Genomic DNA, 13,563 nt, shown 5'->3' with positions numbered 1-13,563 from the left:
CCAAGTGACAATATTTTGCAGGAATGTGGAAGAAGGATGCTTACTGAAAGGAGCATGCTTACTACAAAGACTGGCAAAGACTGGACAAAATGGGTCAGCCTCAAGAAGGACCCCAGTGCTTAACTTTCACCAACTTTCCCCCTCATTACAATATTAAAAATCACACTCAGGGGTGGAGATTTAACAGGCAAACGAAATACACGATTATGAAGAAGCATGTTCCCTCAACTGTGCCTGTGCCACCAACTTCCTATATTTCCCCTCCCCTATGTACTTAAATATCACTCATTTCCCACCTCAGCCCCTTTAAAACTTTCCCTGGCCATTGTTCGGAGAGCCAGGCCCACTTTCCAGCTGTGCCTGTGTCTCCCTTCAGCTCGAGCTGTTACCCCAATAAAGCCTTGCCTGTGTTGGTACATTTTGGGTCCAGCTTTGTTTCTACTTTTGCTGGGTCCAAGGACCTGAGTCTACTAACAGAAAGACCTATTATGCTAACACTAATCAAAACAAAGCTGGAATGGCCATATTAATTTCAGACTAAACATATTTCAGACAAGAAAAATTATCAGGGATATTTCTCCAAGAAGATAAAACAATCTTTTTTGTGTATGCACTTAGAATATTAAATTACCTGAGTCTGAAACTGATAGAACTGCAAGTTCTATTGTAGTTAGAGACTTCCATACCCCTGTCAGTAATAGATAAATCAAGCAGACAGAAAGTCAATAAGGCAGTTGACCTAAACAGCATGATCACCCAACTTCATCTAATTACATTTGTAGAATGCTCTTTCCCAAAGAACAAGATGCATTTCTTCTTAAGTTCATATGGAACATTTACTAAAATAGACCTCATTCTGGGCCAACCCCCCCCCCATCTCTTAACAAATATAAAGAATAGAAACCATATAATGTTCTCAGGCCATAACGGAATTAAACTGTAAATCAGTAACAGAAAGATAGCTAGAAAATCCTCCCCAGTGGTACTTGTTGTGATGAGTACTGGGTGTTATATTTAAGTGATGAATCACTAAATTCTACTCCTGAAAAAAAGTCCTCCCCAGTATTTGGAAATAACACCATACTTCTAAATAATACATGGATCAGTGAAGAAGTCTCAAGAAAAATGTAAATCAAAATAGTTTTTCAAAATTTGTGGGATACAGCAAAACCAGCACTTAGAGAGATATTTATAGCATAAATGTATATATATATTAGAAGACAAGAAATATCTAAAATCAATCACCTAAATTTCCCCCTTAGAAAAAAGGAGAAAAAAAGCAATGTAATCCTAAAGCAAGCAGGAAAAGAAGTAATAAAAATTAAGACAGAAATCAATGAAAGTGAAAACATAAAACAAAGAAAATTAACAAAGCCAAAAGCTAGGTCTTTGAAAAAGCCAATATGTCTAGCCATACTATGAATAAAAAAAAGAGAGAAGACACAAAATATTACCAATATGAGATGTGAAAGAGAGGGGAGTACTACTGATTCTCATGGAAATTCAAAGGATCATACAAGAAGAGCATGAACAAATTCATGCCCATGCATTTTATGATTTTTATTTATTTATTTGACAGAGAGAGACACAGCGAGAGAGGGAATACAAGCAGGGGGAGTGGGAGAGGGAGAAGCAGGCTTCCCACCGAGCAGGGAGCCTGATGCGGGACTTGATCCCAGGACCCTGGGATCATGACCTGAGCTGAAGGCAGACGCTTAACAACTGAGCCACCCAGGCGCCCCCCATGCATTTTATAACTTCAATGAAATGAATTAACTCCTTTAAAAATACAAACTACAAAATATCACACAAGGAGAAACAGATCATCTGAATAAGTTAATCAATAATTAATCACCTTCCCAAAACAAAGCACTGGGCCCAGATGATTTTCCTGGTAACATTTCTCAGTAATTTAAGGAATAATAATAATACTAAAAATTCATAATAACTTCCAGACAGTAGAAGCAGATGAAACACTTCCTAATTCATTCTATGATACCAGTATTAACTCCTCAGATATGAAAATTAAAGACATTACAATAAAGGGAAACTGTAAAACAACTTCTCTCTGAAACATATATGCAAAAATCCTCAATAAAATGTAGGAAGTCAAATAAAACAATCTATTAAAATAATTATACTCCATGATCAAGTGACATTTATTCTATGTGTGCAAGACTGGTTCAACATTCAAAAATCAGTAAATGTAATTCAGCATATTAACAGGCTAAAGAAGATCATATAATCATGTCAAACTGAAGCAAAAAACACAGGTGTTTTTGTGTATGGTGTAAGAAAATGGTCCAGTTTCATTCTTTTGCATGTCGCTGTCCAGTTTTGCCAACATCATTTGTTGAAGAGACTGTCTTTTATCCAATGGATATTCTTTCCTGCTTTGTCAAAGATTAATTGACCATATAGTTGTGGGCTTGCTTCTGGATTTTTTATTCTGTTCCACTGATCTGTGTGTCTATTTTTGTGTCATTACCATACTGTTTTGATTAGTACAGCTCTGTAATATAACTTGAGGTCTGGAATTGTGATGCCTCCAGCTTTGCTTTGCTTTTTCAGAATTGCTCTGGCCATTCAGGGTCTTTTGTGGTTCCATGTGAATTTGAGGATTGTTTGTTCTAGTTCTGTGAAAAATGCCATTGGTATTTTGATAGGGATTGCATTAAATCTGTGGATTGCTTTGGGTAGTATGGACATTTTAACAATATTTGTGTTATCTTCAATTTCTTTCATCAATGTTTTATACTTTTTGGAATACAAGTCTTTCATTTCCTTGGTTAAGTTTATTTCTGGGTATTTTATTATTTTTGATGCAATTATAAATGGGATTGCTTTCTTAATTTCTCTTTCTGTTGCTTCATTATTGGTGTATAGAAATGCATCAGATTTTTGTGTGTTGATTTTATACACTGTAAATTTACTGAATTTGTGTATCAGTTCTAGCAGTTTTTTGGTGCTCTTGAGCCTCAGCCCCCAGGGCAATCCTACAGCAGAAGGGGTCGCAAGCTACAACTCCAAAAGTGCAGGGAGAAACACCTCTTTCTGAAGCAGGGCTCGATCTCACGACCCTGAGATCATTACCTGAGCCGAAATCAAGAGTTGGATGTTCAACGGATTGAGCTACCCAGGTGACCCTCTTTTTTGTTTTAACTCTCTCTCTGTTCTATGTCACTTCTGGGGTGAAGTGACATAGTCACAGAAGTGGGTAATTTCTATCTGGAGGACAGAAAAGGAGAGCCCCAGGAAACCAAAAAGTACTAGGAAGATGGCAAAGAACTTATTCTTGGGAAGTGTCTCCATAAAGCTGTTTATGAACTTTTCAGATCACCTCCAACTTTCAAATGCTTAGATTTGATCATAATTAGCCTACCAAAGACTTTGAGAATTTTGCTACCTGATAGACCACTGTCCAGGTCCCAGAATAACTACTAGGTAGTACACGTGTGAAACAAATCCAAATAGCACTGCAAAGGTTTAGAAAACTGAACTGATAGTGGAACTACAGCCCACAGAGGGCAGGTTGAAACTTGCAGCTTGACCTAACCAAACTGAGTGCCTGCTAAAACAAAAATATTAATATTGTTTATAAAATTTAACCAGATCCAAAGTCTCATGACATAACACTCAAACTGTTCAGAGTAAAACCCCAATTACTTTGACATACACAGAACCACAGATACCTTAACTTTCATGGGAAAAGACAAACAGCTAACAACAAAGGGATGACACAGACGCTGGAAATATATGATAAACACTTAAAGAACTGTCATAAAAAGCATTTGATTGAGCAATTATGAACATACTTGAAACAAAGTTTAATGTAGAAAGTATCAGTAAATAGATAGAAGTGGTAATGAAAACCCAAATAAAAATGCTAGAATGGAAAAATTACAATAATCTAATTAAAAACTCCCTGGAAGGACTGAATAGTATAATTGAGATAAAAGAGAAACAAAGTCAGCAAACTTTGATAAGTTTGATAAGATAAATCAATAGAAATGATCCAATTTGAAAAACAGCATAAACAGTCCCTGAATGCCTCAGGGACCTGTGTGACAATGACAAAAGATCTAACATACCTATCATTGGAGTCTTAAAAAGAGAGGAGAGAGCATGGCTGAAAAATTAAAAAATAAAGGCTCTAAAGTTTTAAAGTTTGTCAAAAGGCATAAGCCTGCAGATTCAAGATCAGTGAACCCTAAAGAGGTAAACCCAAAGAAACACATTTCCAGACATGTCATAATCAAACTGTTAAAAACTAAAGACAAAAAAGAAATCTTGGAATGGTTAGAAAAAAATGTTTTACCTTAGGTGAATAATGATTCAAATGACTGTGCATTTCTAATCATAAACCATAGAGGCCAGATGGAAGTGGCTTACATTTTTCAACTGCTGAAAGAAAAGAACTTTGAATCCAGAATCCTATATACAGTGAAAATATCCTTTAAGAGTGAAGGGGAAGTAAAGACATTTTCAGAAGAAGGACACCAAGAAAATTCATACACAGTAGAAATGCATTTAAAAATTGGTAAACAGTGGGGAAACTAAGATGGCAGCATAGTAGGAGAACCCTAGGCTCATATCATCTCTCAAACACAACAAGATAACTTTCAAATCATTCTGAATACCCAAGAAATCAACCTGAGGACTGATAGAACAAACTCCACAACAAGAGAGTGAGAAGAGGCCCTATCAAGGAAGTGTAGAGATGTGGACTCAGTGGGATTGAAGATACCTAGTTCTGTGCATGACAGCCAATGGATAATCAGGAATTTTATGAGCAGGTTGTTAAATTATTAGTAGCTTGAAATTGGTCATAGTGAGAGTATTCACACCATAAAAATCAGCAAACACTACATGTTAAGAACTTTTTTTTCCCTGGAGTGCCAGTTTGCTAACATACCACTGCCTCGATGTGATCTTGAGGAAAGACAAGGACTAGGCATTTCCATGGAAACTTCAGGAGGCTTAAATTTGTAATCCCATTTCATAGGCTTTGCTTCTGTTGCCTTGGGAGAGATTTGATTCAAGCCTGTTTGGACTACAGCTGACAGATATTCATAGACTAAAACACAATATCCAGGGGGTGCCTGGGTGGCTCAGTCGTTAAGCGTCTGCCTTCGGCTCAGGTCATGATCCCAGGGTCCTGGGATCAAGCCCCACATCGGGCTCCCTGCTCAGTGGGAAGCCTGCTTCTTCCTCTCCCACTCCCCCTGCTTGTGTTCTCTCTCTCTCGCTGCGTCTCTCTCTGTCAAATAAATAAATAAAATCTTTTAAAAAAACAAAAATAAAACACAATATCCAACAAAGGAAATCAATGCCTCACATCTTTTGCACACTTGTCAGATATTTTCCTTCCACACACATTATTAATCCCTATAATGTAGTGATTTCATCTTTGCTTTAAAATGTCTTTAGTATTTAAAATATTTTAAAATAGATACAGATTTATACCTGAAATAAAGATACCTCAAGTCTTCTTATATATTTACTCATATATTTACTATTTGTGGTGTTCTTTTAAGTTCCTGCAGATAAAGACTTCCATCTAGTAATATTTCCCTTTATCTTACAAGATTTCTTTGAGCATTTATTTTAGCCAGGCTTGCTGGAGACACAAATATCTCTCAATTTTTATATCTGAAAATATTTTTACTTTGCCTATTTTTGAAGTATTTTTTTTTTTTTGGTTCACATGGAATTCTAAGTTGACAAGATTTTGCTATCAACAATTTAAATATATAAGTCCATTGTGTTCCATGCTCCATGGATTCTGCTGCAAAATCAGTGTAAACTTATCATTGTTCCCCTACATATAAGGTATTTTTCCCTCTGGCTGCTATTTAGACTTTATTTTTCAGGAATTTGACGATAATGTGTCTCTGTGTTGTTTTCTAAATACCTTTTTCACTGGATCCTATAACATATTTATTAAAACAGTATTTTCAAATTGGTCTTATAATTCCGTAATTGGGGCCATCTCTTATATAGGTATAATGACTGTTTACTTTTTTGATCATAAGCCACATTTGTTTGATTCTTCATATATCCAGTATTTTAAAAAGGTATGTTAGGTATTTATGTAAAATATAAGTAGAGATAGAAATAAAAAAAAATTTTCACAAAAAGGCATGGCTCTTCTTCTGTCAAGACACAGTATGAGGGGCTGGATTAATCTAATCTGTATTAGCTGAACCTGTACTTTTGAGAGCAAGATATGGATACAGAATATTTAAGAAACATTATCAAGCAAGTTGACCTAACTAACATTTATAGAGTACTCCACTACACAAGGCAGATTATAGTTATTTTCAAGTGCATATTGACCATTCACCAATACTGACCATATGCCAGGCATAGGATATACTTAATATATATTTAAAAGGATTTAAGGCATATAATGTTTGTTTTTAGATAATAATGGAATTAAATAAGAAATCGATAGCAATGAGATAATTCCCAAATATTTAGAAATTTAGTAAAATACATTGAAATAACAAAGGGTCAAGGAAGAAATGCCAAGGGAAATAAAATATTTCACACTGAATGATAATGAAAACACAACATATCAGAATTTGATGCCACTATAATTGTTCTTAGAGGAAAAATTATAGCTATCATGCCTATACTAGAAAGGGAAAAATGTTTAAAATCAAAGAACTAGGCTACTACCATAAGAAGGTGGAAAAAAGAACAAATTAGTAGAATGAAAATTTAAGAGTGGAAATCACTTAAATTGAAAATAAACATTACAAAAAAAATCAACAAACTCATAGAAGTAGAGAAAGTTGTTCTCATCAGGCTGTTTCTTACCTATCACAGAAGCCACCAAGAGGACCTGAAATTTTATCATTTTTAGTTATTTCATCCCAGAAGATTCCATATCGGGCCATGGGCCTATCAGTCAGCTTCTGAAACTTAAACACATATTTCAGAGGATAGCTTAGCCACACAGAATTGTCTAATAAGTAAGACTCAAAAAATTTTCTGGAATTGGGCTCTAGCTGCCATAGAAGAGGGAGTAGTTCCTGCAAAGAAACATTAGAGTAACATACATTGAATTTTTCTCTACGTTTTCTCTTTCTGAATTCTTTCTATTGATGGCTCCAGCATCCATCCAGCCACCTCCTTTTATGCCGATTAAAACCCACCTCCTCAAAACCCAAACATCAGTCAAGTTCTATAAATCTCCTATCAAACAAGTAACCCTCTACTTGGCTAACCACTGTCTGATTTTACTGATTTAATCACATCATCCCCTTGTCACTTCCTGATGAAGAATGTCCCTATGCTTTCTGCATAAAATCCCAAACCCTCAAAAAATAATTCCAAGCTTTCAGGCCACCAACCGCTTCCTGCGAAACACTGATCTATCCAAACTGCCAACATTCAGGCTGCTTATTTTTCAGTTCTCTCTGAAGAACACATGATCATCACTCTAACTTAAACACTCTCACCTCCATTTGCTTGGTATTTCCTCTTTATTCACCCTTTAGATTCCACTTTAGATTTAATTTCCTCCAAAAAGCCTTCTTTGAACGCGTAAATCCATCAGATAAGTTGCCCTCTTTATGTGCTCTCACTACACCTTGTTCCACTAAAACAATATGTGAATTTAGGTAGGCTACCTAACTTCTTAATGTCTCATTTTTTTTTTTGTAGATTCCATGGGAATCTCTATATAGATAATAATGTCATGTTACATGATTTATATTTGTCTTTCTAATATTTATGCATTTTACTTCCTTTTATTGCTCATTATATTGGTAGGACCTAGAATACAAAAGAGGATAGAAAGGATATTTCTGCCTTATCCTAATTTTAGTGGAAAGATCTTCAAGTTTTCACCATGTTAGGTTTGATATTAGTTGAAGGTTTTTCATGATAACCTTTATTAGGTTGAGAACATTTTCTTATATTTCCAATTTGCTGAGAGTTTTTGTTATGAATGGGTATTGGATATTGTCAAATATTTAATACGTATCAATTGAGATAATCATATGGTTTTCACTTTAGTTTCTTAATATGGTGAATTATATTATTTATCTAATGTTAAACCAACCTTGGAATTCTGGGATAAACCCCATCTAGTCATGAAGCAATTTCCTTTTTATATATTTCTGGATAGGACTTACTAATATTTGTTAATGATTTTGGTATCTATAATCTTGGGGTATATTGATAAGTACTTTTATTGGTAATATTTTTGGTATTAGGTTAGTGCTGATTTCATAAAACAAGTTAAGGAGGATTATTCTTGGAAAAAATTCATGTAGAATTTTATTTCTTCCTTAAATGTTTGATAGAAATCAGCAGCAAAGGCATCCAGGTTTGTTTTCTTTCTGGGAAACTTACTGTTCATTAATTTCATTATCTTTAGCTATAGGGCTTTTCAGATTATTTATTGAGTAAGCTTTGATGGTATATGTCTTTCAAAAATTTTTCCTATTTCATCTAAGTTGTATAATATATTGAGATAAAGTTAATAATAATCCCTTATTATCTTTTTAATATCATGATTCTGTATAGTGATGTCCCATTCTTCATTTCCATTATTAGTGATTTGTGTCTTCATCTTTTTCTTTTTCAGTCTGTTTAGATGTTTATCAATTTTAGTGACCATTAAAATAATCTCTGCTTAGCATTAAAGGGTTTCTCTCAATGTCTCAGTTTTTAACCTGTGAAATGGGAATGACAACAACACTACATCATAGTTTTGTGAGGAGTATAAATGAGAAAATCCATGTAAAGCACTTAGAACAGTTCTTGGCACCATATGTAGCATTTAGTAAGTATTTTATTTAATATTATTAGAATGTATAGGTTACTGTGTGTTAAAAATGCTTTTGACTCTCACTCTCCACAAGTTAATGTCCTTGAAATGAGAAACTGTCTTATATTTAATGACAGTATCTAACACAAAGCTTTGTAGAATTAATGAATGAGACATATAAATAAGTAATTAATACAATGCTCTTTTGTAGACCACCCTACATTCCCACACTCTATGCATCAGTCTTCCCAAACCACTGAATATGTAATGACAGTCCCTGCCCATGGTCTCTACTCCAGCTTTCCTCCTCACGGTATCTGCAACATATGGGATGATTTTCCCCAGCTTTCCCTACAGTTTATTGTCTGGACCACCTTTCACTCTCCCTGTAGGCACAACAGGTCCTTCTAGTTCATAATAGACAGGACCCAGAGCACATACAATCTAGGGGCCTGGAAGCCTGACAGAGGAATGGGTGATGGGTGCAGGTGGTGAGCCAATAAATTACTGTGAACCACCAAGTCTAGAATGAAGGAGGAAGCCTCAAGAAGAAAAGAAGTTTACCTAATTTACACTCCTTAGGAACCTTGCCACATAAGGTTCCTTATGGAACTTTATGTTCCATATAACATAGAACTAGCCCACACAAAAGTTCTAGCCCACACAAAAGGAATTGTGCTGTGGACACAGAATAGGAAGTTTATAGACAATGGGGAAATCTGAAAGAAGTTTTCAGGGAAAAGGGTGAGAGAAGTAATCAGAAAAAAAACAGAGAACACTGAACTCCTTTAAAGTCCTTTAGTTCCCTCATAAACACTTAAAGCTAGAGGAGCTAAGATGGCGGTATAGGAGGAGAACCCTAAGCTCTTCTTGTCCCTCAAACACAACTAAATACCTATTAAATCATTCTGAATACCCCAGAAATCAACCTGAAAACTGACAGAACAAACTCTACCACTAAAGGGAGAGAAGGAGCCACATCAAAGAAGTAGGAGGACAGAGACGGTTTGGGGGAGAAACAGATCACAGGTCCTGCAGAGGGAAGGGAGCCCTGGTGGCAGAGAAAGGCACTAGAGAGAGGAGCACACAGGGGAATACACAAGGAGAAAACTTCCCCAAGGCCATTGGCTGGTAAAATGAGAGGGGCTGATTTTCCTGAGTTCTTGCAACCAGCGGGGCTTAATACTGGAGTTTTAAAGGTTGGCAGGCTGGCTGGGATAGAGCCTAGAGGGCACTGCCCTGCTCCTGGAGAGAAGGCAAGCAGTTCCAGGGGCAGAAAGCATGGAAACAGCTATCTGAAGAACCCCTGGGGCACACAGGGACAAGATTGCTCACTCTTCTGGGAGCGCATCCCTGAGAGGTAGCTTTCACAGAGACACCTCTCCAGGGACAAAGGACTTGGCTGGCAACATTTCCCTCCCCCACCCCTCAGCATAAAAGCAGAGCCAGTCACAGAAAGCAGCTCAGCCCCCCAAACTGGCTGCCTAATTTAATTACACCAAGTCCCACACTCCTGTGCTCTGGCAGACTGCACTTCTTGGTCAAACCTGCCTAAGTCTCAGCATGGCGAGACCCTCCCCCAGAAGACCAGCACAGGCCCCTGGCATGCCACCTCCCTAAAATCTGGAGTTCTAAAAAGTCACCAGCCATGGCTGGGACAGGACCTGGAGGGCACTGTGCTGCTCCTGGAAAGGAAGCAGGCAAACAACGCAGAGGGAGACAGTGTGGAAACAGCAATCTGCAAAATGCCTGGGACACACGGGGGGAGATTATTCGATCTTCTCAGAGTGCTTCACTGAGAGCAGCAGGCAAGGAGACCACTGTCTGGGAACAAAGGAGGTGGCTGGTGCCATTTCACTCCCCTGCCCCTCACCATAAACGCAGAACCACCTGAAGTAAACAGCACGCGCCAACACTACCTGCCTAACCAGCTTCCATCACGTCCAACACCCCTGCACTCTGGCAGTACTGCCTTTCTTGGTCAAGTCTGCCTCAGTCCCAGCTTTGGGATCCCCTTCCCTAGAAGACCAGCAGAAACCCATGCCCACACCACATCACCTGACCAGAGAGTTCTGCAGGGCTTCAGTTCTAGTGGAAATAGTATTGAGTCTCATTTAACAAGCAAACTGGAGAACACCTAGTTAAAAACTCCCCACATTCTGGCCAAGGACCAAACACTGAGTGGGTTAACCAGGAAATTAAAGAAGAAATAAAAAACTACATGGAAGCAAATGAAAATGAAAACACAATAGTCCAAAACCTTTGGAACCAGTAAAGGCAGTCCTAAGAGGGAAGTATATAGCAATACAGGCCTTCTTCAAGAAGCAAGAAAAGTATCAAACACACAACCTAACCTACACCTAAAGGAGCTGGAAAAGAGGAGCAAATAAAGCCTAAACCAGTAGAAGAAGGGAAATAAGTAAGATTAGAGCAAAAATAAATGATATAGAAATTAAAAAAATAGAACAGACCAATGAAACTAGGAGCTGGTTCTTTGAATGAATTAATAAAATTGATAAGCCCCTAACCAGACTTATCAAAAAGAGAAGAGAAAGGATCCAAATAAATAAAATCACCACGAAAGAGGAGAGATCACAACCAACACTGTAGAAATACAAACAATTATAAGAGAATATCATGAGCAATTATATGCCAATAAATTAGGCAATCTGGAGGAAATGGAAGCATTCCTAGAAACATATAAACTAGCAAAACTGGAACAGGAAGAAATAGAAAATTTAACAAACCCATAACCAGCAAAGAAATTGAATCAGTAATCAAAAATCTCCCAGCAGGGGCATCTGAGTGGCAGTCAGTTAAGCGCCTGACTTCGGCTCAGGTCATGATCTCAGTCCTGGGATTGAGCCCCATATTGGGCTCAATCTCTCTAATAAATAAAATCCTTTAAAAAAAAAATCTCCCAAAAAACAAGAGTGCAGGGCCAGATGGCTTCCCAGGGGAATTCTACCCTGGGAACATTCAGAGAAGAATTCATACCTACTCTTCTCAAGCTGTTACAAAAAATATAAATGCAAGGAAATCTCCCAAGCTCATTCTTTGAGGCCAGCATCACCTTGATTCTAAACCAGTAAGAGCCTACTAAATATCAGAATTATAAACCAATATCCCTGATGAACATGGATGCAAATATTCTCACCAAGATACTAGCTAATCAACTCCAACAGTAAATTAAAAGGATTAGTCACCATGATCAAGTGGGATTTATTCCTGGGCTGCAGGTGTGGTTCAATATCCACAAATCAATCAATGTGATACACCACATTAAGAAAGGAAGGATAAAAACCATATGATCCTCTCAATAGACGCAGCAAAAGCATTTGACAAAATACAACATCCTTTCTTGTTAGAAACCCCCAAGACAGTAGGGAAACAAGGAACATACTTCCATCATAACAGCCATATATGAAAGACCCACAGCTAATATCACCCTCAATGGGGAAAAACTGAGAGCTTTTCCCCTAAGTTCAGGAACACGACAGGGATGTCCACTCTCACCACTGTTGTTCAACATCGTACTGGAAGTCCTAGCCTCAGCAATCAGACAACAAAAAGAAATAAAAGGCATCCAAATTGGCAAGGAAGAAGTCAAACTCACTCTTTGCAGACAAAATGATACTCTATGTAGAAAACCTGAAAGACTCCACCAAAAAATTGCTGGAACTGATCCATGAATTCAGCAAAGTCATAATATAAAATCAATGTACAGAAATCTGTTGCATTTCTATACACCAATAATGAAGGAGCAGAAAGAGACATCAAGGAATTGATCTGTACCAACCTGTAAGATACCTAGGAATAAACCTATCCAAAGAGGTAAAAGATCTGCACTCTGAAAACTATAGAACACTTATGAAGGAATTTGAAGAGGACACAAAGAAATGGAAAAACATTCCATGCTCATGGGTTAGAAGAGCAAACATTGTTAAAATGTCCATACTACCCAAAGAAATCTCACATTAATGCAATCCCCATCAAAATACCATCAGGATTTTTCACAGAGCTAGAACAAATAATCCTTAAGTTCGTATGGACCACAAAAGACCCCAAATAGCCAAAGCAATCCTGAAAAAGAAAAACAAAGCTGAAGGCATCATGATTCTGGACTTCAAGTTATATTACAAAGCTGTAGTGATCAAGACAGTACGGTATTGGCACAAAAACAGACTCATAGACCAGTGGAACAGAATAGAAAACCCAGAAATGGACCCACAGCTATGTCGTCAACTAATCTTTGACAAAACAGGAAAGAATATCCAATGGAAAAAAGACAGTCTCTTCAACAAATGGTGCTGGGAAAACTGGACAGCAACATGCAGAAGAATGAAACTGGACCAGTTTCTTCCATCACACACAAAAATAAATTCAAAATGGATGAAAGACCAAAATGTAAGACAGGAAACCATCAAAATCCTAGAGGAGAACACAGGCAGGAACCTCTTTGACCTTGGCTGTAGCAATTTCTTACCAGACACATCTCTGGAGGCAAGGGAAACAAAAGCAAAAATAAACTATTGGGACCTCATCAAGACAAAAAGCTCTTGCACAGTGAAGGAAACAACCAACAAAACTAAAAGGCAACTGATGGAATAGGAAAAGATATTCACAAATGACATATTGAATAAAGGGCTAGTATCTAGAATCTATAAAGAACTCATGAAAATCAACACCCCCAAAATAAATAATCCTGTTAAGAAATGGGCAGAAGAACTGAACAGACATTTCTCCAAAGAAGACATACAAATGGCTAACAGACACAT

General features: G+C 37.3%; 1 long non-coding RNA gene across 1 annotated transcript in view; it reads right to left on the bottom strand.

The window, feature by feature from the left end:
• Positions 1-2,179: 2,179 nt before the first annotated feature.
• The window catches only part of LOC135361942 (uncharacterized), a 44,229-nt gene continuing 32,845 nt past the window's right edge, over positions 2,180-13,563 (bottom strand). Inside the window, exons 3-4 of the long non-coding RNA XR_010406194.1 lie at positions 6,826-6,929; positions 2,180-5,260 (exon numbers count right to left, since the gene is read on the bottom strand). This is a non-coding gene — a long non-coding RNA (uncharacterized LOC135361942). The remainder of the gene's footprint in view (positions 5,261-6,825; positions 6,930-13,563) is intronic.

Source organism: Mirounga angustirostris, unplaced genomic scaffold, assembly GCF_029215605.1.
Source record: "Mirounga angustirostris isolate CCGP_5_RB_7025 unplaced genomic scaffold, mMirAng1.0.hap1 SCAF_11, whole genome shotgun sequence".
Lineage (NCBI taxonomy): Eukaryota > Metazoa > Chordata > Mammalia > Carnivora > Phocidae > Mirounga > Mirounga angustirostris.
Note: the sequence above shows the minus strand (reverse complement) of the source record. Positions and strands in the feature narration are given on the sequence as shown.